The following is a 27,447-nucleotide window of genomic DNA, read 5'->3' on the forward strand; positions in this document are numbered from 1 at the left end:
TCACCTACAACGACATGCGCACGAAGGCACTTGATGAAGAAAAGGAGAGAATCAACAAGACCCTCGAACCCGTCCGCGCGGGATTGGTGAAGTATGGGTGTAGGGTAAGGAACCTAATCTAACAACAAAGAAAATGGAAAAGGATTTGATAAGGGAATAAGGAACAAAATGTAAAAACTACTCAACTCTCACCCAACTCAACATATCCCACACACCAAATGATGATTAGGGTCGGGACTACAACTCACTCATGGTTAGGTACCCTCACCACAAACAAGGAATCCCTAGAAAAGAAGCAAGGCATGCCACTCCAAGCCGTACACACACATCCACTCTAGATGGCTTTCCAAGCAAGAAGGATCCTCAACCAAGCCATCACAAGAACAAGCATGCTCACATGTCTCTCACTCACATAAAGAAACTCACACTTGCATGACTTCTAGAAAGCAATAAAATGAAAGAAGAAGACCCTATGTACACACCCAAGACACTCAAAGAGTACACAAGAGTGGATTCCAACTTGGGCTAGAGGGAATGAGAGACCCCCCTAGCTTGCCCTTCATTATATAGCAAAAATGGCTATCCTCTATGCCACATGGCAAGCATAGGGTGATCACACAAATTACAACCAATGAGGTGTGGCTAAGACCACCATCCCCATTCCCTAAGGTATAAACCATAGGTATGTGTACACCAAATCAAATACAATGGGGGTCCAATGTGTGCACATGTACCCAAATAATAATGAAGCTCAAATGTTGGCCTAGGTGTTAACCTAAATGGGTTAACATTGCCCCACCTCTAAAGCACATCCCGTCCTCGAGATGTAAAAAGGTGATGTGAGTACAAGGGGGGTAGATACAAAGTGATACATCAATGTGGTAAAATATGGCCAATGAAGATCTGCAAGATCAGTCGATGAAACCCAAGATCCTTGTCGAAGGGTGAGGTAAGGGATGCTCCCCCACCTCTAGGGTAAATACCACCAACGTCCCAAATGAAGATGGAAAATGGCTCCCAAAGTATAGGTGCATACATAGCATGAAGCCAAAACGTCGATGATGAAGATGAAGTCGATAAAGCACATGTGGAAGAGATGAGTGTTCCATTCACTTGGATTCATATACTTGCTTGTTGGAATCCTTTTTTCTATATCTTTTATTTTTTATATTTTCTTTTTGTGTGTAAGTAGTAAGTGTTTATGTGCTTTGTGAGAATCTAAGTGTTGTGAAAGTGTGGGTGTGTGCATGTGTGCAAATGGAAAGTTAGTATGGTTAGGGTGTGCAAAATAAAAATAAAAAGAAAAAGTAGATGGGTTGGCTAGGGAAGAAAGGTGATGTTAGAAGTGGATAAGGGTTAGTGGGTGGGACTTAATAAGTTTGGTAGGAGGGTTAGGGGGATAGGATAGGTGGGAAAGGGGGAAGAATTCAAAAAATTGGGGGACGTTTGGAAGGGATCCAATAGGGGAGAAGGTAGGTTAGGGAAAAAAAACAAAACAAAAAACAAAAAAATTAAGGGGGGCCCGCTTGGAAGGGATCCGAGGGGGTAGGTGAGTTAGATTTTGATTTTATTTTTTATTTTTTAAAAAACTTTATTTTTAATGGCCTTCGCCTGTTTCTTCGTGGCTCTCTCTCGTTGCAGGGCGTCGCGTTGTGGTGGGGAGCCCGTTATCCTCCCCACCCATCACTTGCTTTCTCTGTGGTGTGCTGCACGTGGTGGGGAGTTGCTCGGCCTTTGCTTTCTGTGGTGCCGCAGATGGCGCCACTTACTTCCTCTCCTCCCCCTTCTTCACGTTACTTCTTTCCTCTTTATTCTGTGTAGGCCCCCCTTGCCGGCTCATGAGCTCCCACGGCAGCCAGCAACGGGGGCCTACACAGAATAAAGAGGAAAGAAGTAACGTGAAGAAGGGGGAGGAGAGGAAGTAAGTGGCGCCATCTGCGGCACCACAGAAAGCAAAGGCCGAGCAACTCCCCACCACGTGCAGCACACCACAGAGAAAGCAAGTGATGGGTGGGGAGGATAACGGGCTCCCCACCACAACGCGACGCCCTGCAACGAGAGAGAGCCACGAAGAAACAGGCGAAGGCCATTAAAAATAAAGTTTTTTAAAAAATAAAAAATAAAATCAAAATCTAACTCACCTACCCCCTCGGATCCCTTCCAAGCGGGCCCCCCTTAATTTTTTTGTTTTTTGTTTTGTTTTTTTTCCCTAACCTACCTTCTCCCCTATTGGATCCCTTCCAAACGTCCCCCAATTTTTTGAATTCTTCCCCCTTTCCCACCTATCCTATCCCCCTAACCCTCCTACCAAACTTATTAACTCCCACCCACTAACCCTTATCCACTTCTAACATCACCTTTCTTCCCTAGCCAACCCATCTACTTTTTCTTTTTATTTTTATTTTGCACACCCTAACCATACTAACTTTCCATTTGCACACATGCACACACCCACACTTTCACAACACTTAGATTCTCACAAAGCACATAAACACTTACTACTTACACACAAAAAGAAAATATAAAAAATAAAAGATATAGAAAAAAGGATTCCAACAAGCAAGTATATGAATCCAAGTGAATGGAACACTCATCTCTTCCACATGTGCTTTATCGACTTCATCTTCATCATCGACGTTTTGGCTTCATGCTATGTATGCACCTATACTTTGGGAGCCATTTTCCATCTTCATTTGGGACGTTGGTGGTATTTACCCTAGAGGTGGGGGAGCATCCCTTACCTCACCCTTCGACAAGGATCTTGGGTTTCATCGACTGATCTTGCAGATCTTCATTGGCCATATTTTACCACATTGATGTATCACTTTGTATCTACCCTCCTTGTACTCACATCACTTTTTTACATCTCGAGGACGGGATGTGCTTTAGAGGTGGGGCAATGTTAACCCATTTAGGTTAACACCTAGGCCAACATTTGAGCTTCATTATTATTTGGATACATGTGCACACATTGCACCCCCATTGTATTTGATTTGGTGTACACATACCTATGGTTTATACCTTAGGGAATGGGGATGGTGGTCTTAGCCACACCTCATTGGTTGTAATTTGTGTGATCACCCTATGCTTGCCATGTGGCATAGAGGATAGCCATTTTTGCTATATAATGAAGGGCAAGCTAGGGGGGTCTCTCATTCCCTCTAGCCCAAGTTGGAATCCACTCTTGTGTACTCTTTGAGTGTCTTGGGTGTGTACATAGGGTCTTCTTCTTTCATTTTATTGCTTTCTAGAAGTCATGCAAGTGTGAGTTTCTTTATGTGAGTGAGAGACATGTGAGCATGCTTGTTCTTGTGATGGCTTGGTTGAGGATCCTTCTTGCTTGGAAAGCCATCTAGAGTGGATGTGTGTGTACGGCTTGGAGTGGCATGCCTTGCTTCTTTTCTAGGGATTCCTTGTTTGTGGTGAGGGTACCTAACCATGAGTGAGTTGTAGTCCCGACCCTAATCATCATTTGGTGTGTGGGATATGTTGAGTTGGGTGAGAGTTGAGTAGTTTTTACATTTTGTTCCTTATTCCCTTATCAAATCCTTTTCCATTTTCTTTGTTGTTAGATTAGGTTCCTTACCCTACACCCATACTTCACCAATCCCGCGCGGACGGGTTCGAGGGTCTTGTTGATTCTCTCCTTTTCTTCATCAAGTGCCTTCGTGCGCATGTCGTTGTAGGTGATACCATGCCAAGGGCCATGGCATGGTCCTACTTCGGCAATGGCCCTCACCATCCTTTGCCATTGAGGAGTTTTGAGGACACGAAATGCGAGATTGCACTCAATGATCGTGCATGCAATCTCCACATTTGCGTCTTGTTGCTTTGCTCGGGCCCAAGACAAAGAGGCCACATTTACTCCAATGGAGCCTCCAAGAGTGGCTTGCCTCTTGTGTATTCAGCTCCTCATTGAGGGATGTCTGAATTTTGCCTTCTTCATATTGGATGCGTGCCCTCAAGTGGTTGTTTTCATCTTTAAGTATGACTACTTGAGCCTCTAAATCCGAGATTAGGGAGGCTTGATGGCTGGTTTTATACTCTAGCATTTGAACCATTTACTCTCGCATCTTGTTGAGTTGGCTCACCATGTGGACCTGCATCTCTTCCTTCCACCTGTCCATCTTCTCTTGCATAGAGGTGTGCAGCCCCTGTAAGAGTTTGTCCTGACCTTCTCCAAGCTTCTTTTGCAGGCTTTCTATATCTGTACCTTGCAGTTTGCATATCTCTTTCATGGCTGTCATGCATGTTTTAGCATGGGGGTCGCTGATTTTCTGTGTATTCACCCATACAGTGCTGTATTTCCTCTTCTTCTCATCCCTAGTTCTTGTATCTGGAGAGCACAGAAAAATACTCACATTGGTAAGAGAGAGCGAGGAAAGAGAGAGACGGGCCCAAGTGGGCTGGCCTGAGTGAAGGGTGGGTGGGTATGCGGGTGCAGGGGGAGCCAGAACACATGGAACACAGAGAATGGCGGGCACAGGTGCTGGGCGGAGGCGGGCAGAGAAAGGAGATGGCGGGACAGGGTTGCATGAGAAAGAGAGAGAAATGGTGGGGCGGGCTGGGCACAGGCGGGGCAGGGGTGCGCGAGAAAATGAAATGATATATTAACGTCTTCAGAAGGCCAAAATGACCTATGAGACCAAAAAGGTTACAACAATTGGTGGATCTGATACAATGTCTGTGTAAGAAAAGCTAAAAACAACTAAACAACTAAACAACTAACTAAAACTGAAACAAACAACTATGAGGAAAAGTAAGGTACTAGGAGCTCCTAATGGATAACATGAGAGAGAGAGAGAGAGAGAGAGAGAGAGACCACCAGCGTGCAGTGCGAGCAGGGAGGGGGGGCTTGCTCAGCGTCACGCCATGGGGGGAAGAGAGAGAGAGAAAGAAAGAAAGAAAGAAAGATATATTAACGTCTACGAGAGGCCAAAGTCGGCCTATGAGACAAAAAATAATACAACTCTGTTCTTCCGGTCATCGGAAGAAAAGAAACAAAAGAAAAAGTGTGCATGTGTCTGGATACAACTGTGAATCATCATGGATCGGTGGAGCCCATATACAAACAATGTAAGGGGGGGTGGGGATGTGGATGGGCTAAGGGTGGTCGAGGGGGTGGCGGGAGACGGGGTGGCAAGGGCGACGGCCGGAGAGGTGGGTAGGACGAGGCGGAAGGGGTGACGAGGCGAGGTGAGGGTGCGTTGAGAGGGTGGCGGAAGACGGGGCCGCGGGTTGGTGGGTTTGGAGGGGTGGTAAGGGCGACTCTGTGAGGGGGGGTGGTGAGGCGCTGCGAGAGGGGGTAACGGGGGGAGAGGGAGGTGGCGCGAGGGCGGCGGGGGAAGTGGAAGAGGCGGGGTGGTGAGGTGATGGAGGCGGCAGTGGGGGTGGCGGGGAGTTCTGCAATGGGAGGCCGGAGATGGAGGCGGCAGTATAGGGAGCCTCATTTTCAGCACAGGCGGTGCAAGAGCACATGCACGCAAGCACTTCTCCTCCGACACCTCCACACAACCCAACGCCACAGCCATGAATTTGGCTTTTCTTGTTTCTCTTATCACAGAGCCTAAAAGCTCTTTTTTATTTTATTTTCATAGAGCTAAAAAACTCTCTTTGACTGATTTGAAAACGAACTAGAGCTTAAAAGCTCTTCTCTTGTGTTACATGTTGCCCACCAAAGCTTAGGAGCTTTGTTTTCTTGCCTCCCTACTGCCCACAGAAATTTGAGCTGTGTGTGAACAGTGCATGTCTTTTGCCTTTGAGCTGTGGAAGGCTTTAGCTTTCCATGAGTTCACCCATACACCACAGGTTTCATTCCTCCATTAATCATTGATCGCATTCATCTTAAAGTGCATCATAAGCATTATGTGAAGCATTGCATTGTTATAACTTCTCTTAATCAATCTCTGAATGTGCTTGTTGTACTAAAACTGAATCTACTTTGCAAATCATATCAAAAACTCAGTTTTATAGTTTGCATAAAGCTGAAAAATGGTTACCACTTATGCACACCAACCAGCTTTGTTGAGCCTTGGCCCACAAGTGTAGTCTCTTTGCACATGCCAAGTCATGATGTGGATGAGTTCCGTCTTTGTTGTTGCCTCCTTGCAAACTTGTCCTGGCAACGGAACCATGTTAAGGGTAAATCTGCACCTCCGGGTGTTCGTGTGGCATTGGAAGCCACATAGAAGGCAACCTTCCCAAGTCACCGGTCTCACTCCGGCTCTCGGGGATGAAGACAAGGAAGAGGAAGGGTAAGGAACCTAATCTAACAACAAAGAAAATGGAAAAGGATTTGATAAGGGAATAAGGAACAAAATGTAAAAACTACTCAACTCTCACCCAACTCAACATATCCCACACACCAAATGATGATTAGGGTCGGGACTACAACTCACTCATGGTTAGGTACCCTCACCACAAACAAGGAATCCCTAGAAAAGAAGCAAGGCATGCCACTCCAAGCCGTACACACACATCCACTCTAGATGGCTTTCCAAGCAAGAAGGATCCTCAACCAAGCCATCACAAGAACAAGCACGCTCACATGTCTCTCACTCACATAAGAAACTCACACTTGCATGACTTCTAGAAAGCAATAAAATGAAAGAAGAAGACCCTATGTACACACCCAAGACACTCAAAGAGTACACAAGAGTGGATTCCAACTTGGGCTAGAGGGAATGAGAGACCCCCCTGGCTTGCCCTTCATTATATAGCAAAAATGGCTATCCTCTATGCCACATGGCAAGCATAGGGTGATCACACAAATTACAACCAATGAGGTGTGGCTAAGGCCACCATCCCCATTCCCTAAGGTATAAACCATAGGTATGTGTACACCAAATCAAATACAATGGGGGTGCAATGTGTGCACATGTATCCAAATAATAATGAAGCTCAAATGTTGGCCTAGGTGTTAACCTAAATGGGTTAACAGTGTTCCATCCTCTCTGACAGATCGACCGATAGAAAGAAGAGGGGCATCCTCAACATTCTAGTATCTTGCCCTCTTGGCACGTACTTCTTGCGGGCCATGGATGCCGGAAAGGCGGGGAAGAAAACCTTGGGCGAGGTCATCTATCGCCACATTCGACAAGCCATAATCAAGGTAAGATACAATTTTAATTTTTGAGTTTGAAGCTTCAAAGTTTAGCCTTTACCTTTTACTCAACTTTCAACTTTTCAAGTCTTATTTCTTTTCCTTTTTCATGCATCATGCATGATTGCATCCATGATCCATGGTCCATCATTCTTGTAGGTTGGCCCCGAAAATGTAGTTCAAGTGGTTACGGACAATGCGTCCAATTGCCGCAAGATGGGCCGCTTGCTTGAGGAGGAGTTTAAGTCCATAGTATGGACTCCTTGTGCCTCTCATTGCCTTGACTTGCTTATGGAGGACAGGCAAGTTAGAGTGCGGTGACACAAGCCACTCAAATTGTCACTTTTTTCAGTCAAAAAGTCAAGGCCCTTGCTATCTTCCGCCATCACAGTGACTTGGAGATGAAGAAGCCATCCTCAACGTGCTTCGCCTACATGTGGCTTCTTCTAGAGCGCCTTTATGACATCATGTCTAAGCTCCAAGTAACAGTGGTTTCATCGGAGTGGCAGGAATGGATACAAGGTGAGATACCTTCGATGTCGATGAGGCAAGAGCCATTCAACGGCTATGCTTGAGAGAGGAGTTATGGCGCCACGTCCGCACCCTAGTCATTGCCGTTACTCCCTTGTATAGGGTTTTACGCATGACAGACATGGAGGGGGCTACTATGGGGCTCCTCACTCACTTTATCAGAGAGGCCATTGCCGAGATTACCCGCACAACAATCCTCGATGAGCTTGATCCAGAGTATATGCTAACAAGGTAAATAAGATTCAAATTTTCAAGAATAAGTAATAAACTAAAATAGAATGTTGAATCTAAATACTTGTTCTTTCATTTTTCTCATATAAGATATTCTCCCCTTTATTTTAAAATTCACAGTGATCCCCTTGAGGCTACTCCTCGACGCGATGCTATCTTGGTACTCGTGGAGAAGAGATGGAAGTGGATGAAGAGGCCTATCCATTGGCCTTGCTGCTTTGTTGCATCTTGCCTACAAAACACTCCCACTTTTCACTGATTAAGAGTTGCTTTCAGCTAGGAATACTCTCTTACTGAAAGCATTACCCGATAATGAGAATGGGCAATTTCGGTTCTTAAAGGAGCTCATCAACTATAATGATCAGAGGAGCCCCGCATCCGCCAATGCGGTATGTTGGAGGAGGGATTCTATGGTGAAGCCTCTCTTTTGGTGGGAGTCATTTGCTTACCAACAACCTCACCTATAAAGAGTGGCTTTGAGGATTCTAGCACAGGTAACCACTAACCACTTGGCACCAAGTTACTAAATTGTGTAGATACTAGAATCCTGAACATTGTTTATTTTTATTGTGGATTAGGATTGCTCTTCAGGTGCATGTGAGAGAAACTGGAGTTCCTACTCACTTATACCGTAGTAACATGGGACGGGAAACGGGGACGAGAACGAGAATGGGGACGGGGAACGGCAAAAGACAAGGAACGTCGACGGGGGGACAAGGATGGGGACGACATATGGAATATGCAATTTATTGACTACAAAGCACACTAAATAAAATAACATTTATGTTTTTACACTTTGAACATTCAAGGCATCACTTTAAATGTGCAATACGTGGCGCAAACACCGAACAGGCGCTAATAAGACTTAAGTATACGGACAAAGTTCAAACCAATATATAAGCATGGAATGATGATCACTATCAAATAACAAAAGACTAGTGTCTACAATGCACATAAAGTGCTGAGTCAAGACTCAAAAGTAAAAACAATGAAACATAGCTAAATGATAAATCATAGAGCCTGCAATGCTCAATTGGAGGCTGGAGCGTGAGAAGTACTGGCGTCATGATCATGGCTGTCTACATGACCAGTCTGAAAGGTAGTGGCATCATCCTCTGGGCTCTGTTGTGTCTCCACCTGCTCATTTCCCTCCTCCTGCTCCATCTTCCACTGAGTAAAGGGATCTGCCTTTGCAGTTGCACCCTTGCAAAGCATTCGCAAGTTTGCGCTTACAAAGACAAGATCATGGGCCTTTTCTACACCAAGGCCATTCCTCTTCTTTGATGCAATATGGCTGTAAGAACTCCAAAGCTGCTCCAAACAAGAGGAGCTTACAGCTTGGCTGAAAACGCGGATAGCCAAGTGTTGCGGCTCAGGCCCATCTGAACCATAGTCTTCCCACCACAAAGTAGCCCCAACCTTCAACCTATCCTCCTGTGCATCCGCACAACCAAAAGCACCACGAAAGGACCTGTATGCAGCAAGCTGGTCTCTGATTTTGCGCCTAATGCCTCCATCTGGCACTAGACGATCCAAGGTACGCCTCCAACCATCATTGACCTCTCTGTCACCCTCCTGTCCATTACCCTAAAACTCAAGGTCCACCATATATGCAGCTGCATGCATAGGAGAGGCATAGGAGTTCCACCTCGTCACACATAAGGAACGAATCTCCTCGTATCTATCCTCATCGGGCTCTAACTCTTGCAACTTCTCTATCATTCTATCCATTGCCTCATACACCTTCCCGATGCATGGCTGCATAGCATCTACAAGCCTCAACAAGTGGACAATAGGCCTCACCATAGCATCAATGCGTTCCACATCCTCCCAAAAGGAAGTGCTCTCTGCATGCTCCCTGCATAATATGCCTATGGCTGTTGAAGCCAATGCAGAAGTGGTGAACTCGTCGCTGATGAAGAGCTGCCTCAATGCACCATTGCACTCCCTCAAACGGGCCAGCATCAAGAAGTTGAAGGCAAATCGGGTGTCTGAGTATTTGAGAAGTGAGAGCCTTGATTTCTTGGAGAACTCGTGGCGGAGGAACTGCTGGTTCAAGACAAATGTGACCATTTGATTGGCCTCCTTAATGATTGGCTCAATCCAAGACTTCTTTCCAATATCCTTTAAAAGATTGTTCAAACAATGTGCCATACAATATGACACAGTCATGTGTGGATACATGCCCTCAATAATGTCTCGCCACGGGAATATGCAACGAGACCATGGATGGACCGCTTTCGTGTGTCACTCCATCCATCTGCAATGAGTGACACTCCATTCTTTGCCCATAGCCGCTTTGTGTTCTCTGCAGCTTGCTCGACAAGGCGCTTCTCCTTGTCGAGCAATGTGGTGCACAGAGACTCCGATGATGGGGGGGGGGGGGGGGGGGGGTGTAGTTTGGACCATACCCCCAATCCTCTTCACCATAGCCTTGAAGTACTCGACAAAAAGAAACAAGTGAACTTTCAAGAATGAAACTTAGAAAAATCATGTCAAGAGGGAAGAGTCAAGGCTTACCTAGCAGTATGGAAAGCAATATGGTCATGGAAGAAGAAACGAGCCACAGCTGAATCAACCTCTTCCTTCTTCTTAGGATCCCAACTTCCCTCAAGTGTACTCTATCTCCACGCGGGTGTGGGCATCGCAGAGGAACCTACACCATGTGGCCGTGGTGTAGATGTGGTAGATAACCCTGAAACAGACCCCTCAAGTGGTGTCACAAATGCTGCAAGATCCACAGCCACACGTGCCGGCCTTGCAGCCCTCAAAGCCTCATGCTCGACAATGCACTCAAGAAGCTCCCTTCTCTTCTCCAAATCGAACCTGGTACCAGACTCATGCATATGGTGGGCTCTCACTTTGTCTGACCCACTCATCCGCCTATAAGGGCAAAGCTTGCAAGACCACGGGCGTGAACCTCCTCCACTTCCAAGGCGGTTGGCATTAACCTCTTCCCACCATGACCAACCATCGGTTCTTCTAGCCGTGCGGAGCCGAAGGTTGCTTGTGAAGAAGATGCCATGAGAGAGGGTGAAAGTTGAGAGAGAGAGAGAGAGAGAGAGAGAGAGAGAGAGAGGGGAGTGGGAGAGGCTAGAGCCTAGAGAAAGCTTGTGGGTTGAGACGAGAGAGAGAGAGAGAGAGAGAGAGAGTGAGTGAGGGAGTGGGAGAGCGAGAAAATGAAATGAAATGAAATGTTATATTAACGACTTCAAAAGGCCAAAAAAGACCTATGAGACCAAAGTTACAACCATGTGACATCTGATACATTGTCTCGAAAAGAAAAGAGATAGCCCCACAATACATCAGTAGGGGGGAAGCTAATGCTACTAGTCAAAATGGGGTACATGAGTACATGGATACCTGAATACATGAATATGGGGGAGTCAAAGTGACAATGAGTACAACAGTATATGGCTAGAGTCGTAATCATCCTAGGAGCTCTAGCATGGGTCTCTGCCGGATGGCCTGGATATCTGCCATAGTGAGATGCCTGGTTGGACGAGCCCGATGCCTCGCAATGATGCTGTGAATCCCCCGGTGTAGGCACCATCTTCGATGTGAGGATCCGCGAACCCTCAAGCATCTGGATCTGCCCAACTGGATAGCTCTCTCAACTGGAGTCCCACGGGGTGCCCACTGCTGGGCTGTCGGCTGTGTGTCCTCCCGGGTAGTCCCTCTAAAGAAGTCAGTAATCTGTCTCTGTGTGGACTCCCTGCCAATCGGGCGTCTGCACAATGCTCCTCACTCTCCACCTCCTCTCTGCACAATCTGCATACCCTCTCCTCTCGGGAGACGTGCTGCTCTGCCAGTCTCAATCTCCAATCGGTGTGATGAAACTCTAAGCTGACCAATAGCCACTCGGGAGCCGTGTGGTAAAAAGCCCTCCATGTATCTAGGCCTCTCTATAAATCCATCATCAGTGATACTCATGAAGTGATCTCTGTAGTATAGCATCTTCGGTGGAAGAGGCTGTGTAGGTGATATCCATGTCTCTCGTGTATAGAGCTGCCATAGATCCTGTCTCAATACTCTGTTCCTCTCACTATGAGAGAGACGGATATGTGGTGCATCCCTGTCATACTGGAATGGTGGTAGATGATCCATGTCTAGGTAGTAGAGAGTCTAGATAGTAGAGAGTCTATTGGAAGTTGGAAGCTACTAAGTTAGAAGAAGCTTGAGGGAGAGAGACTAGAGAGAAAGAAAGAAAGAAAGAAAGAAAGATATATTAACGTCTACGAGAGGCCAAAGTCGGCCTATGAGAGAAAAAAATACAACTGTGTTCTTCCGGTCATCGGAAGAAAAGGAAAAGAAAGAAAAGAAAAAGTGTGCATGTGTCTGGATACAACTGTGAATCATCATGGATCGGTGGAGCCCATATACAAACAATATAGAGGGGGGTGGGGATGTGGATAGAGTGCTAAGGCAAGATGCATCTCTATATGCTGAAGGGGTAGTACAAGCATGCTATGAAGATCTATGTCTGACTCCATCCAGTGCCATAAGAGGGATATAAGATATCATAATCGATACTAGATACACTCAAGTCTCATAGAGTGTAGCTTGAGGCTTGAGGCTTGAAAGTTGAGAGAGAGTTTCTTAAAGCCTTGAAAGTTGAAGGGGTGTGTGTGTGCTTGTAGCCTTGTAGCCTTGTTCTTATATAGATATTAGATAGGCAAGAGAGAGAGAGAGAGAGAGAGAGAGAGGCAAGGGACAAGCCTCAAGGGCCAAGGCCCAAGGCTCAAGCCTAAGGGCCAACTTCCAAGCCTCAAGCCTCAAGCCTCAAGGGCCAAGCCTCAAGGCCCAAGCCTCAAAGGCTCAAGGCCTCCCCAAACGGCCAAGCCAAACGGCTAGAAACGGTCAAGGCAAACGGCTAGAAACGGCCTTGCAAACAGCTAGAAACGGCCGGAAAAAAACAGTCCGACTGCGCGCGCAACGGCTCCCTACGCCCCCCACTGTGCCATCTCGCACAACCGTCCCCGTTCCTACTGTCGTCCCCGTACCCGTCCCTTGTGAGAGACGCCTCTAGGGAGGCGTCCAACCGTCCCCTGTCGTCCCCATCGCTGCACCGTCCCGACTAAGCGTCCCTCTGTTCCAACAATCCGTTCCTTCCGTCCCCTGTGACTATGGTGGAAGCCAATGGAGAGGCCGCCAGTGATGATGATCTCACACATGATTAGAAGTAAGCCATTAGTGCCACACGAGATTGTGTGGGCAGAGATGGGGGCTGCACCAATTGTAAACGAGGCTATTCTCCAGACAGTGACGTACTAGCATAGATTATGGGAGCTCCCACCAGACAGATACCCAGGCTCACCCTAAAGTCCTCGAGACAGCTGGCACTAGTTGGAGACACACAGTGTTGGTATGCCCAGGTGAGCATTTGGTTTGGTATGCATGGCATACATATGGAGGCACTCCCTCTGTTGCAATATAGCATAGAGGCGTCCTCCTTTGCTCTCAGCCGTTGCTCTCAGCCGCACAAAGCTGATTAGGGTCATCAAGAAGGACATCGTGAGACTAGATACTCAGAGGACTTGGCACCCACCCATCCAGCTCCTTGGGATGAAGATGGCCTTTTACAAGGACCGTTTTCTCTCGCCTGACAGAGGACGGCTTCATCACACGCCGGCACTACATGGACACACATCTATCATTTGGGGTGCGATGCATGATTGGACAGATCCACACCTCATCCCATCAATTGAGAGTGGAGACAACCAGATATGGACCGAGGGCAACTGCACCAGACGACAGGATATGTCAACTTTGTCCAAGACAGAGGCCCAATACGTATGCAGATGCCTAGCTATGAGATTAGGGGGAGGTTCCACTGCCTCTTCCAAGACGGATTTGGACCACTTTCCAGGATCATGGATTTCCCATACCAGAGATGCTTGGGACTTTTCCTCCTGGAGCTTCGCAGACACAGGAGTCCCTTTTGCGACATAGATCAGTGGTACCCATCAGAGGACCAGTACAGAGAGCTCTCACTCACAAGGGAAGATTCACCCACTACACCCGACCTTCAAGCTGATGCAAGAGCTCGGCCGAGAGGTATGAGAGAGCTAGCAAAGTGATGTATTGGCTCTCTATTAGCATGTCAGATGCTATGATTGGTCATATACAGGATGCAACAACACCTAAGGATGCATGGGATATCTTGGTTAAGCTTCGCCTTTTCGTAAAGTGATTTAGTTAGTAGCCCGATTATGCTTGATCTTGCCTTGCCGTAGCCATGGACGTCCCAACAGCATAGGACAGGCGCCTACACATCTCCATCACCACATCCAACAATTTGGATTTGCACCCTACGTACAAGCCCCAAGGGCTTGACTTGCCTTTAATTTGCGATTCTAGCTGAGAAAGGAATGGGCTCTAATTCCAGAATCCCCAACTCATTCCACATGGTGTCTGACATAATGTTTACGCCAGAACCACCATCCAACAGAACTCCATGAATGCATCGTGCCTTTAATGTTACTATTACTTCGATATTGTCGTGTCCCAATCTGGTTCATTCGTCATTAAAGTGGCTTTAGAGTCACGTCCACCTTATCCGTATGTACCACTGGATCAACTAGCTTACCCAAGCTGATGATACAAGGCTCAACAACTAGTCCAACGTCCTATTGATCTTCATTTGCTTTAAATCTTCCCACACATTGTACTGTGGTTGTTTTTCGCCATTCGTCTGGCTTTTTGATTGACTATATTGCTCTACCGATTCCGCCTTCAAATGGCTAGGATCTGATGTCCTCTTTTTTCCGATTTATAGTTGATTTAAGCACTGCATCCAGATTTTCATCCGCTGCAACCAGCATCTTGGGAGCACCATCCGCGTCACCTGCTCGCGTATTTGTTGTTGGTCCTACCATGCAGATAATTTTTCTTTGGAGTGGGGGATTTCCCTGAGCTCTGTGAACCGTTGTTGCTTGTGGAACTGTCATTGCCACGGCCGCTGGTTCCTTCTCCTTTTTGCTGTTGATATCCAAAGTAATAAGCACCATACTAGGTGCAGACTCGGCACTATTATCCATTGTGAGCATTGAGTTTGTATCTCCAACTGATGTTTAATCCATATAGAGTACTCCATCTTGCGGTGTCCCACCCATTGACAATAGAAACACAAATGATGGATTTCCCCTGCCACAGCCAAAGGCCCGACGTGGGTTTGGGGCTACTGTAGCCACCGTTGCTACCAGAGCGATTGGCTGTTGTAGTGGTATGATCGATTCTGGCATAACAGTCCGGATTGACACCACATTCTATGTTCAATCATTCATGCGGTGTAATAGCGCCGCTCTGTGGAATGGTTAGTAAAATACAGCTGGCACAGTAACGAGTTGACGTGCAATCCTCCTTCAAATGTCCCAGCTTGGAATATTTTGCACACTAGACTTCGGGTCAAACCCTAGATCCAAATGTTCCCACACTACCCTCGGTAACCTTGGCCAAAGCTACTATCAGCCATTCTTCCAAGCTCTTGCCAACTTTCCGGCTCCTCCAGTGCTTGTGCTTCTCATCCTCCTCTGATAGTTCCTCCGAATCTTCATCCGATGTTGAATCCGCTCCACTATCGAATGTTGAGGAGTTTGACTCATGTGCCTTCTTGCTTTTGCGTTTCTTTTTCATATGTAAATCAAGTACTAGGACTCTTTTCGATCGTATTGTTGCTTCCACCAGCACATCAAAACCAATGTTAGCTACATCCCTCAAGGCCAAAGCTTGGCGTAGCTTTGGCTATAAGCCCTGCACGTACCATCCGCCGGTGATTTCATTGAATGGACGATTGGCTGCATCCTCCCATCCGCGGAGGCTGCGGAAACCCGTCTGCGAAGGATGCAAAATTTTGCTGCATAATCCTCCATTGGCAGCCTCTTTTGCCCAAGTGACCAAAGCTTATCCAGCACCTTCGAAGACGTCTTGGTAGTGCAATAGCGTTGAAGGAACACGTCGTGCAAGCTGCATAATTAGCAAAATAGATACCAACATACTATGCTTTCCAACCATCGGTTTTGGATTCCAAGGTGAATGTGAACACATTCCATTTTAAACCATCCAGTTGATTTTAATTGCCATTGGACCGGCTCTTTAAATCATCAACTTAACATTAGTATTAGGATCTTTTGAATGCTTCCCCTTGACAATAAGGCACATGATTTTCTCATGATGTTGCACCATTTGGAGAGGTGGCAAACTGCCTAATAACCCCAAGGCTCGATTCGGCGGGGATCGCGGTGCTGCTAGTTTCACCAAAAGAACCCCAGTTACCAACAAATTGGAAGCAACAACCTGAGGATCTATTTCCGGAATAACGTCATCCCACCATCAAGAGATTCCACGTGCCTGGTTGTGCACTAATCGTGCTGAGAGTGTCCTCCGGAATGCCGGCAAATTCAAAGAACTGATCTGCCTCGTCGTACTAATCTGTAATTGCCATTTGTCAGGTCACCTCCGCCCACTAGCACACGGTCTCCCCCCACATCAAGAAGCTATAAACAAAATAGAGATTTACTTAATCCTTCATCTAATCACCAAGATCACAAAAAAGTAATTATAGTAGTTCGTAATCTTATGCATGAATATCACCTCAGCATGTTGATTGGTGAGCTAGTACAGAAAGGTGGCAGCTTGATCAAACACAAGGATTAGATGCTCAACAACACAAGCTATTGCCTTGCTTCACACACATAGAATTATGTTAATTAAACGTAGGCGCACAAAGCAATACACTTGCCATGATTACTACAGAGCTTCATGATAGCTTCCATAGCTTTGTGTAGACATATCTTGGCGCAACACTTAACAGAAGCAGTAATACATGACCATATACAAGATGATAAGCACAGTAGAAATCTGATAACACCATAGACTGTCTGCCCACGAGATTCACAAAGTCACTTCAGATGTTATTACTAAAAGAACTCTGCATGTAGGTACACACTAAGGTTGGGTTCCACTATGGTTTAATTGACACAAACTAAGCACATAGATATATAACCACAAAGGGTTTTGCTCCATATTAATTTGATTGATGAAGCTCTTAATCCACTAAGGTTTGATCACAAAGGATCACAAAGGCATAAGTTTCAACAGACGCGTGGGTCACGCGACGTCAAGGACATGCCACAGATACCCTTACACGACAATCACCACTAGCCAAAAGAAGAACACCATATCACAAAGTAGGCCGTCATGCCATTGCCTGCGAGTTTAAAAAACGGCAACAGGATCACCAAAAGTGTCAGTGGTCAACCAACACTTACTGAGGTTTTCCCAAAAAAGTAAAGATTAAACACAATACACAAATAACCACCGAGACATAATTGCTTAATTCTGAAAATAGATTGTATTGCTGTAAATCTTGTGAGTGTGAGAGACGGTGTGGAGCACACGAAGAAACAGAACAAAACGTGTGGAGGCAAGGAGCTCAAATAATGAAGATAAGTTTGTTACAAAACTTAGGGCATATAATAACCCTAACTGGTGCCCGTTTCACATAACGGTAAGTTGGGCGCCTTATTGGGCGCGGGGAAAAAACCTCACTTAAAGTGAGTAAAAAGTGCCCGGCCGGTCCTAATACATTGGCCACTGCCCATAATAATGTCAAGACATTATTTCTAACACCCCCCTGCAGTGCCAATGTGGGTACAAGGCATGATGTCAATCACCAAAAGGAAGTAAGCCTAAAGCTTTGCGGAAAGCTTCAAACTTTTCTCGAGGTAAAGCTTTGGTGAAAATGTCTGCGACATTGTCATGTGTTGGACAATAGATCATGCTGATCTCCCCTGCATGAAGTCTTTCTCTGACATAATGATAATGTATCTCTATGTGTTTCGTTCGTGCATGAAACACAGGATTCCGTGCTACTGCAATAGCACTCTGACTGTCAGTGAGAATCGGAGTAGGCTCCTCCAATAAAGGATGAAGATCTGCCAAGAGTCTGCGTAGCCAAACACATTCCACTGTCGTTGTGAAAGCTGCCCTGTACTCAGCCTCACAAGACGAGGTAGCTACTGTAGATTGTTTCTTGCTCAACCATGAAATGCATGAGTGTCCCAAAAAGAAACAATTACCACTGGTAGACTGCCTTGTGTCGAAGTCACCAGCCCAATCTGAATCACTGTATGCATGTAAATGCAAGTCACCCCCCCTGGGAAACATCAAGCCATAAGACTTGGTGCCTTGCAAGTAACGAAACACACGCTTTACAGCTTGCCAATGAAGCATCCGTGGGCTGTGCATATATCTGCTCACCTGGGATACTGCATACTGAATATCCGGTCTGGTGTTGCACAAGTAAATCAGGCACCCAACAGCCTGACAATAGAGAATAGCATCAAAAGATTCACTGCCATCATGTACTGTAAGTTTCAGCCCTGGTTCCATAGGAGTGGAAATAGGCTTACAATCTTGAAATTTGAATCTTTCCAACAGTCTCTGTACATACTTCGACTGTAACATAAAGATACCCTTCTCACTTTGTATGAACTGTATGCCCAAGTAATAGTGCAACATACCCATATCTGACATCTCAAAAGCAGATTTGAGTTCGGACTTAAAATCTGAAATTTTATCCGCATCAGTACCTGTGAGCAACATATCATCTACATAAAGAATGATTATCAAAATATCCCCCCCATCTTTCTTGATGTAGAGGGTGCTTTCAGTTGGACTGTTGGTGAACCCCTGGCTAGTCAAAAATGCATCAATCTTTGCATACCAGGCACGCGGTGCTTGTTTTAAGCCATACAAAGCTTTCCTCAACTTGCACACCTTGTGCTCTTGACCAGACATAGCAAAACCAAGAGGTTGTATCACATAAACCTCTTCCTCAAGATCACCATTCAAAAAGGCTGTTTTTATGTCCAACTGATGTAGAAACCAGCCATAATGTGCAGCCATAGCAACAACAACACGGATGGTGGTCATCCGAGAAGTGGGGGCAAAAGTTTCTTCATAATCTATGCCCTTTTTCTGAGCATAGCCCTTAGCAACCAGCCTTGCTTTGTACCTGTCAATGGTACCATCTGGTTTGCGTTTAACCTTATAAACCCACTTTGTACCAATTGCCTTCTTGCCAGGAGGCAAATCCACCAAATCCCATGTATGATTTTTAACAATAGAATCCAATTCAGCTTGCATGGCCTGCATCCAATGCTGATTTTCACTTGCATCTTCAAAACTCTCAGGCTCCTCTTCATCCATAATAGAACTCACCCAAGCTGACTCTGAAAAGTGAGAGCTTTCAGCCTCACGTGTACTCCTACGTGTCCTACCTGGTAATGGAGCAGCAAGTCTACTCTCTTGAAGAGTCTGTATAGCCCAACGAGGAATGGTTCTAGCTTCTTGCAAAGCTGTCCTCTCTTGTACAACAATATCCTCTTCTGCTTGCTGTATGTCAGGCTCAGCCTGGGGCTGATTTAAAGCATCAAACACACGAGGTGGTGGCTGCAAATTCTGAAATTCAGCCGGTATATCAGCTGTGGTTCCTATGCCAATGGGTATCAACCCTTCAAATACATCAAAAGACTCCTGAGGTTGCTGAAATTTAAATTCAGCAATGGGTTGTGCTGAATTCTCTGCAAAAACAACATCTCTGCTCACAAAAATCCTCCGTGTGACAGGATTATAGAGACGGTACCCTTTACTTTGACTGCTGTAGCCAACAAATATGCACTTTATGGCTTTATCATCAAGCTTCCCACGAAGCTCCTGTGGTACATGTGCATAAGCCAAGCAACCAAACACACGAAAATAATCAACACTAGGTTTCCGATCAAACCAAGCTTCATAGGGTGTAACAGATCTGAGTGCCTTTGTAGGGCACCTGTTCAACACATGAGTGGCACACATAAGAGCTTCCACCCAAAACTTATGTGGCAATCCCTTTGCTTTCAGCATACACCTGGCCATCTCCATGAGTGACCTATTCTTTCGTTCGGCCACACCATTCTGCTGAGGTGTATATGGTGTAGTACACTGGTGTACTATGCCCTTCTCTAAACAAAAAGCATCAAATACTTTAGATAAGTATTCCCCCCCTCTGTCAGTTCTGAGAGTCTGCACTTTTTGTCCTGTTGCATTTTCAACCATGTTGACATAATGTCGGAAATGCATAAAGACATCAGATTTGTTCTTCAAAGCATACACCCAGGCATATCTGGAAAAGTCATCAATAAAAGTAACAAAATACCAATGACCTCCCAAGGATTGTGTCCTCATTGGACCACATACATCACTGTGAATGAGCTGCAATTTGCGGACAGCTCTAACAACTCTATCCTTTTTGAAAGCCTGACGGTGCATCTTTCCCAAAATACATCCCTCACACACATGTCTGGGAGGAGTCTCTAAATTAGGTAGGGCATCTACCATTTTCAGCTTCTGAAGTGCCATGAGACTGCCATAATTTACATGCCCAAACCTGGCATGCCACAACTCTGCATCCTGCATAGCAGATGTAAAGGTAGAAACAACACATGCACTGTGCCTCTCATAAGGATCAAGACGGTACAAACCGCGACATAAGGTCCCTGTAGCAACCAAAGCAAAATCACCTTCCCTGTCACGGACCATACATTTAGTATCCTCAAAGGAAACCACCAGCCCTCTCTTTGCAAAAAAAGACACTGAGAGAAGATTCTTCTTTATCCCAGGCACATACAATACATCCTGAAGGAGAAATTCTGAGCCATTAATGGCTGTAAGCATAATATCCCCTGTGCCCTGAACTGGATAAGAAGCATTATTTGCACACGTAACCTTTCTGCCACATGAAGAAGGTACCATTTTGCCAAACAAATCCTTTCTGGACGTGATGTGCCTTGAGGCACCACTGTCAAAGAACCATACATCACCACTTTCACTCACACTGAGTGAATGAACCTCATTTGAGGGATCATAGCTGCAAGTGAAGAAGCACCAATCCTCTTCCACAAGATTGACTGTGGCATCATCTTTCTTGTTATCCACATCTGAAGAGTCTTCAACTGAATTACCAGACTCTTTCTTCTTTTCCTTGGCTATCCTCTTATGACATTCATGAATATAGTGACCTGGCTTCTTGCAGTAATGGCACTTACCCTTCTTTTTAGGTTTCTGTGCATCATCCTTCTCTTTACTAGATGGCTGTCCTGATTCTGACTTAGGCTTATATGCACCAGATTTTCCTTTGCCCTTGTTCTTGGCAAATAATGCTTGCTCACCACCTCTTTGCATGACATTTTTCCGAGTCTGCTCTTCCTGCAGCAAAAGTCCAACCAAATCCTGAAAGGATAGAGGGACTGGATTACCCCTCATGGACAAGTGAAGAGATGTATGAAAACCCAAATAAGAGCTCGGTAAAGAGTTAAGTGTAGTGGTGACCATCTCAGCATCAGAAATGATTTCATCAATATGCAAGAGCTGTTCTCTCAAATCCTGAATCTTCGTAAGATGATCCTGCATAGAATCACCCTCATCCATGCACAAGTGTGATATTTCCCGCTTCAAAAAGGCAACTCTAGCCTCATTGCGAGCCTGATACATGTGCTCCAAAGTATCCCATGCAGCCTGAGATGTCCTGCATGAACGGATATGCGGAATAATGGACCTCTTAACTGAAAGTGCAATCAAAGAGAGTGCCTGAGCATCCCTGGAATCCCACCTAGTTTGTTCCTGCGTAGGTGCCTGAGGAGCTGGTGGTACAACCTGCTGCCTGCCATGTTGTGGAGGGGTAGCTGGGGCCACATGCATAGGCCTTGCCTCAGCTCCACTTACATAATTCCACAAATTCTTTGCAACTAGCAGATTCCTGAGCATAAAGCTCCACAGGGAATAGTTGGTTCCATCCAACTTATCTTCCTGGGCTAAAAACGCAAACACATCAGCAGTGTTCTGTGCCATGAGAGCAAACTGTAACCTGCAAAAGAGACTGACTGCACAAGAGTCCACAAATATTGCTCGAGACTGTCTGTTTCACACAGATAGACAGCACAGCAACAAAAGCCCCAAATTTCTGGTGGCTCAAATTTCTCTGATTCCCACAAAACACCTGTGGGAGCTGTCACAAATTGTGCAGCAACATAAAAACAGCAAAAGCCCCAAATTTCGGACTTGATTTGCTGACAAAATTCACAGTTAAGCTCCAAAATACAGCAGGTAGACTCACCCGAGTTGCTGCTGCAGATTGCTGAGTACGAACTGATGCAGAAGACGGTACAATGCTGTACGGAAGGCTGTACAGTCAGCAAACAGCAACCAGCAGGTGCTGTACAGAACTGTACGGACAGAAAACAGCAGATAGAGCTGTACGACAGCTGTACGGCTGCTGTACAATCAGAAAACAGCAGCAAAACTGGTCGTACAGACCTGTTCGAACAGAGAAACAGCAACCAGCAGCCACACGTGCTGCACAGATGCTGTACGGCCTGTAGAAAAACGACCAGCACTGCTTTTTGCACCAGAACAGTGCCCGAGACACACAGAAAGCAGTCGCCCAGGTCTATAGAAGGAGGGCGACCTGTTTTTCAGCACCAGAAGCAGGCGACCAGCACAATAGAGGTGTTTCTTCGCGACGAAAGTGCTTCACCAGCAGTAGGGAAGGCGGGAGCAGGAACAATAACCTGCTCTGATACCAATTGTGAGTGTGAGAGACGGTGTGGAGCACACGAAGAAACAGAACAAAACGTGTGGAGGCAAGGAGCAAAACGATGGAGCTCAAATAATGAAGATAAGTTTGTTACAAAACTTAGGGCATATAATAACCCTAACTGGTGCCCGTTTCACATAACGGTAAGTTGGGCGCCTTATTGGACGCGGGGAAAAAACCTCACTTAAAGTGAGTAAAAAGTGCCCGGCCGGTCCTAATACATTGGCCACTGCCCATAATAATGTCAGGACATTATTTCTAACAAATCTGTGATCATCTTTGCTCTTACAATGAGCCCTTTGCTCATATATATATAGTTAGTACAATGAAGATCTGAAACGGCATGTATGCCTTATTACATCTTTGTGGTACACTAATGTAAATCTGCCTAAAGCTATACACATATGTTAGCCGCCGCTAACACCATTATTTACTCTTTGGACAAAGACCACCTCCCTCGGCTAGCACACTAGTCTTGTATGCAGCTACACCATGAGCGGGAGCGGGGCAAGCACGCCAGTCTGCCCTCCATCTCGCAGAAAGAAAGAAAGGACAGCCACCACCCTTACGAAAGCAAATATGGAACTCAGAGGCAGCTGAATGGTTTCATGCACATGGAATGTAGATGGATCGTCTCCCCCATTTCAGTACAACCTAGACTCACCACACCTTCACCTCTCACGACAGGAGATCATCCGGTTGAATCTACTCGGCATACGCCAAACTTGGGTGTCATTATCAGAGATAGGGATGAGTGTCATTATCAGAGATAGGGATGAGATGTGAGTTCTACAGAGAACACACTCACCATGAATGGATTCTTTGAGATCTCGCGGTACATGGAGATCCACATGTCACATGCTATGCGCATCGCTCAGGACACTCGTTCCAGAGCATAGAGGACGGGGCTCAGGAGGAGTGGCAGTATTGTTTAGAGAGGAGCTGCAGCCACTGATACATATAGTCCGCAGAGATGAGGAGGCTAGGTACATGTGGGTTAGACTGAGGGCAGATATCTCTACATTGCTATATATGCTATTTTGCTCCTAGTACATCAGTGTATGCATCACCTAGAGGAGGGCAGTCTCCCTTTTCTATTTTGGATGATGTCATTTGGGAGTTCTCCAGGGATGGTGACATCATTCTCCTAGGGGACTTCAATGCCAGGACCGCCCATAGCTAGACAGTATTTTATGATACCTCAGAGATGTTGAGGGAGCTTGATGTTAGGGATATGGGCCTATCTAGACTCTCACAAGATGAGGAACACACTGAGTATGGGCGGTATTTGATAGACATGGGGACTGCACATGGATTGGCCATCCTGAATGGCCTACAGAGATTCCCGACATCGGGCGGTTTCGCTTGCTTTCCACATCGGCATGGTGCTAGTACAGTGGACTATGTTATGGCTCAGCCCAGTCTCATTCCCTCTTTTCAGGATTTTATGGTAGGCACTAGGCCGGTTGGAGTAGCAGAGGATCATGCTGTCTTGTCCTTCACTCTCACATTTCAGTTCAGCACAGCTCCATTGGGACAGGTCTCCACACACACTCGTTATACCTTTACGAGGGAGACTGACACCGTGTACACAGATGAGATATACAGACGCTTATGTGCCGAGGAGCCGGGACGGCCATTAGATGAGCTCACTCAGATATTGATAGAGACGCTTCATGCTGCAGCATCAAAGGCATATCCCCATAGTCAGCCTACACGGAGACGATCTGGGAACATGCCCCAGAACAGCTGGGATGATGATGAGTGCACAGAGATGAGGATCAGATTACAGAGAGAGGTGCTCATTGGTGTTACCACTCACAAACAGTCACGGATTACCTTCTGGCGCCTAGTGCGACGGAAGAAGAGGGCTTATCTTGCTCAGTTAGAGAGGGATTTGTATCAGTTATTTATGAGTCAGGACTCAGGCGAGGCATGGAGACTATTCCATGAGCAGGGGGCTGTCTTGGTGCTGTGTACAGGGATACTGCATACTCACCCCAAATCTCTGTGGAGGTAATGGCTGGTGATGGTGAATGCCAGACCCATCAGAGCCATGCCCAGAGACGTGTGCTTTCTTTACTGCTGAGATGGTAAGGAAAGCTATTGACAAGATGAGGACTGGGAGAGCATATGATCATGATGGTTTGGTAGCAGAGCACTTTATTCATGCCAGGATATGCTTGCAGAGCTTATTGCTTTGATGTTTAACCGAGCCATGTGTGAGGGTTTTCCTGAGACTTGGAATATGTCCACGATTGTGCCTATCTTCAAGTCAGGGGATCCCATGCTTCCTGGGAATTATCATACCATCATGATTGGTCACACATTGGCTAGATTATATGCATCTATTCTTGAGCAGGAGTTGAGTAGATGGGCAGAGAGAGAGGGCATACGTGCATCAGGGCAGGCAGGGTTTAGGAGAGGTTTCTCCACTCTTGACCATATCTTGACACTCAGAGCTATTATTGAGGAGGGCAAATCATATGAAAGGAGGATTTATTGTTGCTTTGTGGATTTCCACAAAGCTTTTGACACAGTATCGAGAGCCAAACTGATGCGCACACTACAGGAGATGGGAGTGCCCACAAAGCTGATTTGGGGAATCATGGCTTTATACAGGACAGTTGTGGGGCAGGTACGTACTACTCAGGGTATATCTGAGATGGTTCACTCCACTATTGGGGTGAAACAGGGCTGCCCCTTTTCTCCCACCTTATTTGGGATGTATGTGGATGAGGTTTCGGACTATGTAGAGCGGGAGGGTGACAGAGGAGCACAGCTAGCAGGGACATGGATTCCGCTATTATTGTATGCTGATGATATTGTGTTGATCTCAGATTCTCCAGAGGGGATGCAGCGTCATTTGGATGCATTGCACACGTTTGCACAGGACAGTGGATTGTCTGTTAACCTTGGTAAAACCAAGGTGATGGTGTTTAACACCATAGCACAATGGGTTAGGAGGTCAGCACCCACCTTTACATATGGTCAGGAGACAGTGGAGTATACAGATGCATATACTTACCTTGGTGTGGTTTTTAGTGGCCCACTATTTTCCTTGAGGAGAGCAGCGGAGACCAGATTGACCAGAGCTTATGCAGCATTGGGGAGACCAGTTCACAGGTTCAGTTTCAGGAACCTCGAACAAAGCTCTGGCTCTTTGACACTTTGGTCACTTCAGCCATGCTGTATGGAGTGGAGATATGGGGACCCTCCGTGGATCACCACAGCCGAGCTGGTAGCACTGATAGATGGAGATGTATGGAGAGGCCCTTGGTTTCTATGATTTCCCGGATGATTAGGGCCAAGCCCTCCGTACCACATGATATTACCCGTGCAGATATGGCTGCCCCCCCATTGGTAGTAGAGGCACTCACTCGATCAGTCTCCTTTATACATAGCACTTGGGCTCTCCCTACGAACAGATATGCTCGCTTAGCCTTGGAGTCTTCACGACAGTTGGCATCACAAGGAGACGGATCATGTTGGTATGCACAGATGACAGCTTGGTTCCAACTGCATGGCTTTAGTATGGACAAGCTACCTCCATTTCAGTACTCCCTGGATGCACCCTCCCTCTCTCTCACACGGGCAGAGATTACCAGACTTATCAGGCAGGACTTGACTCAACTGGACACTTGGAGGACATGGATACAGCCGACACACGAGCTTGGTACGAAGATGGCTTTCTATAGAGATCATCTTCTCCAGGATGGGTTTGTGAGATTAGACCCAGCTACATGGATACTCGTCTTTCTCATGGGGTACGGTGTGCTATTGGTCAGATGCGCACATCCTCACACCAGCTAGAGATTGAGACTGGCAGATTCAGAGGAGTACCAGCTGAGGCCAGGATTTGTCAGTTGTGCCAGATGGAGCCAGAGACAGTTACATTACATATGTCACTGTCCAGTATATTATGAGATACGAGGCCGTTTTCACTGCCTGTTCAGAGTGCTTGTTCAGAGAGGGTTTCGGACCACTTTCCAGAGTCATGAGATACCAGGATCAGAGATGCCTCAGATTATACTTGCTAGAGCTACGTAGACATAGAGAGAGTCTCTTGAGAGGGAGGGGATCAGAGAGGGAGAGACACCTATAGAGGCAGATTACAGAATTCTTTCGACCAGAGATTGAGCAGTCAGGCCAGCAGGCATTGTAGCTAGCCCCAGAGTATAGCCGCACCAGAGGTACAATGTTTGATCGGGCTATAGAGCTGGGGCGGTCCAAGCACCCCAAGATGAGAGGCCCATCTCGACACCGGCGGAGACTACAACAGAGGATCAGGACCATACTAGCACGGCATGGGAGACGTCCAGTCAGAGTACTCACCATGGAGGACACTGAGGATATCCGCCATCGATCGATGAGAGACATCTTTTGATAGTGATGTATATGATGCTTACCTTTGTTGCTGGAGTTTTCCTTCCAAGATGTTATCCATTAGGAGCTCCTAGTACTTACTTTTCCTCATAGTGTGTTGTTTCAGTTTCATTTAGTTGTTTAGTTGTTTTAGCTTTTCTTACACAGACATTGATCAGATCCACCAATTGTTGTAACCTTTTTGGTCTCATAGGTCATTTTGGCCTAAGGCCCTACTCTCTACTATCTAGACTCTCTCTCTCTCCATGGATTCAGTTTAGACAGACTTCCACCCTTCCAGTACTCTCTGGAGGCACCCTCTCTCACCTTGACACATTCTGAGATTAGTAGTCATCAGACAGGACCTCATTCAGTTTGACACTAGGAGAACATGGCTAGAGCCCTCATAGGAGTGGGGGACGAAGATGGCTTTCTATAGAGACCATCTTCTCAGCACACACTGAGGATGTCTTTATACTTAGACCGAGCTACATGGATACCCATCTGTCTCATGGATTGAGGTGCGCCATTGGGCAGATCCGCACCTCTTCACATCAGTTAGAGATAGAGACAGGTAGATTTA

At 46.2% G+C, this 27,447-nt stretch overlaps 1 protein-coding gene and 1 pseudogene across 4 annotated transcripts in view; one reads left to right on the top strand and one right to left on the bottom strand.

Moving 5' to 3' along the window:
- The window catches only part of SFR6 (sensitive to freezing 6), a 118,751-nt gene that overhangs the window by 12,242 nt on the left and 79,062 nt on the right, over positions 1-27,447 (bottom strand). The window lies entirely within an intron of this gene.
- On the top strand, positions 7,204-8,408 carry LOC147641772 (uncharacterized; annotated as a pseudogene).

Source organism: Cibotium barometz, chromosome 1 (genome assembly GCF_041138505.1).
Source record: "Cibotium barometz isolate CiBa-2024 chromosome 1, ASM4113850v1, whole genome shotgun sequence".
Taxonomy (NCBI): domain Eukaryota; kingdom Viridiplantae; phylum Streptophyta; class Polypodiopsida; order Cyatheales; family Cibotiaceae; genus Cibotium; species Cibotium barometz.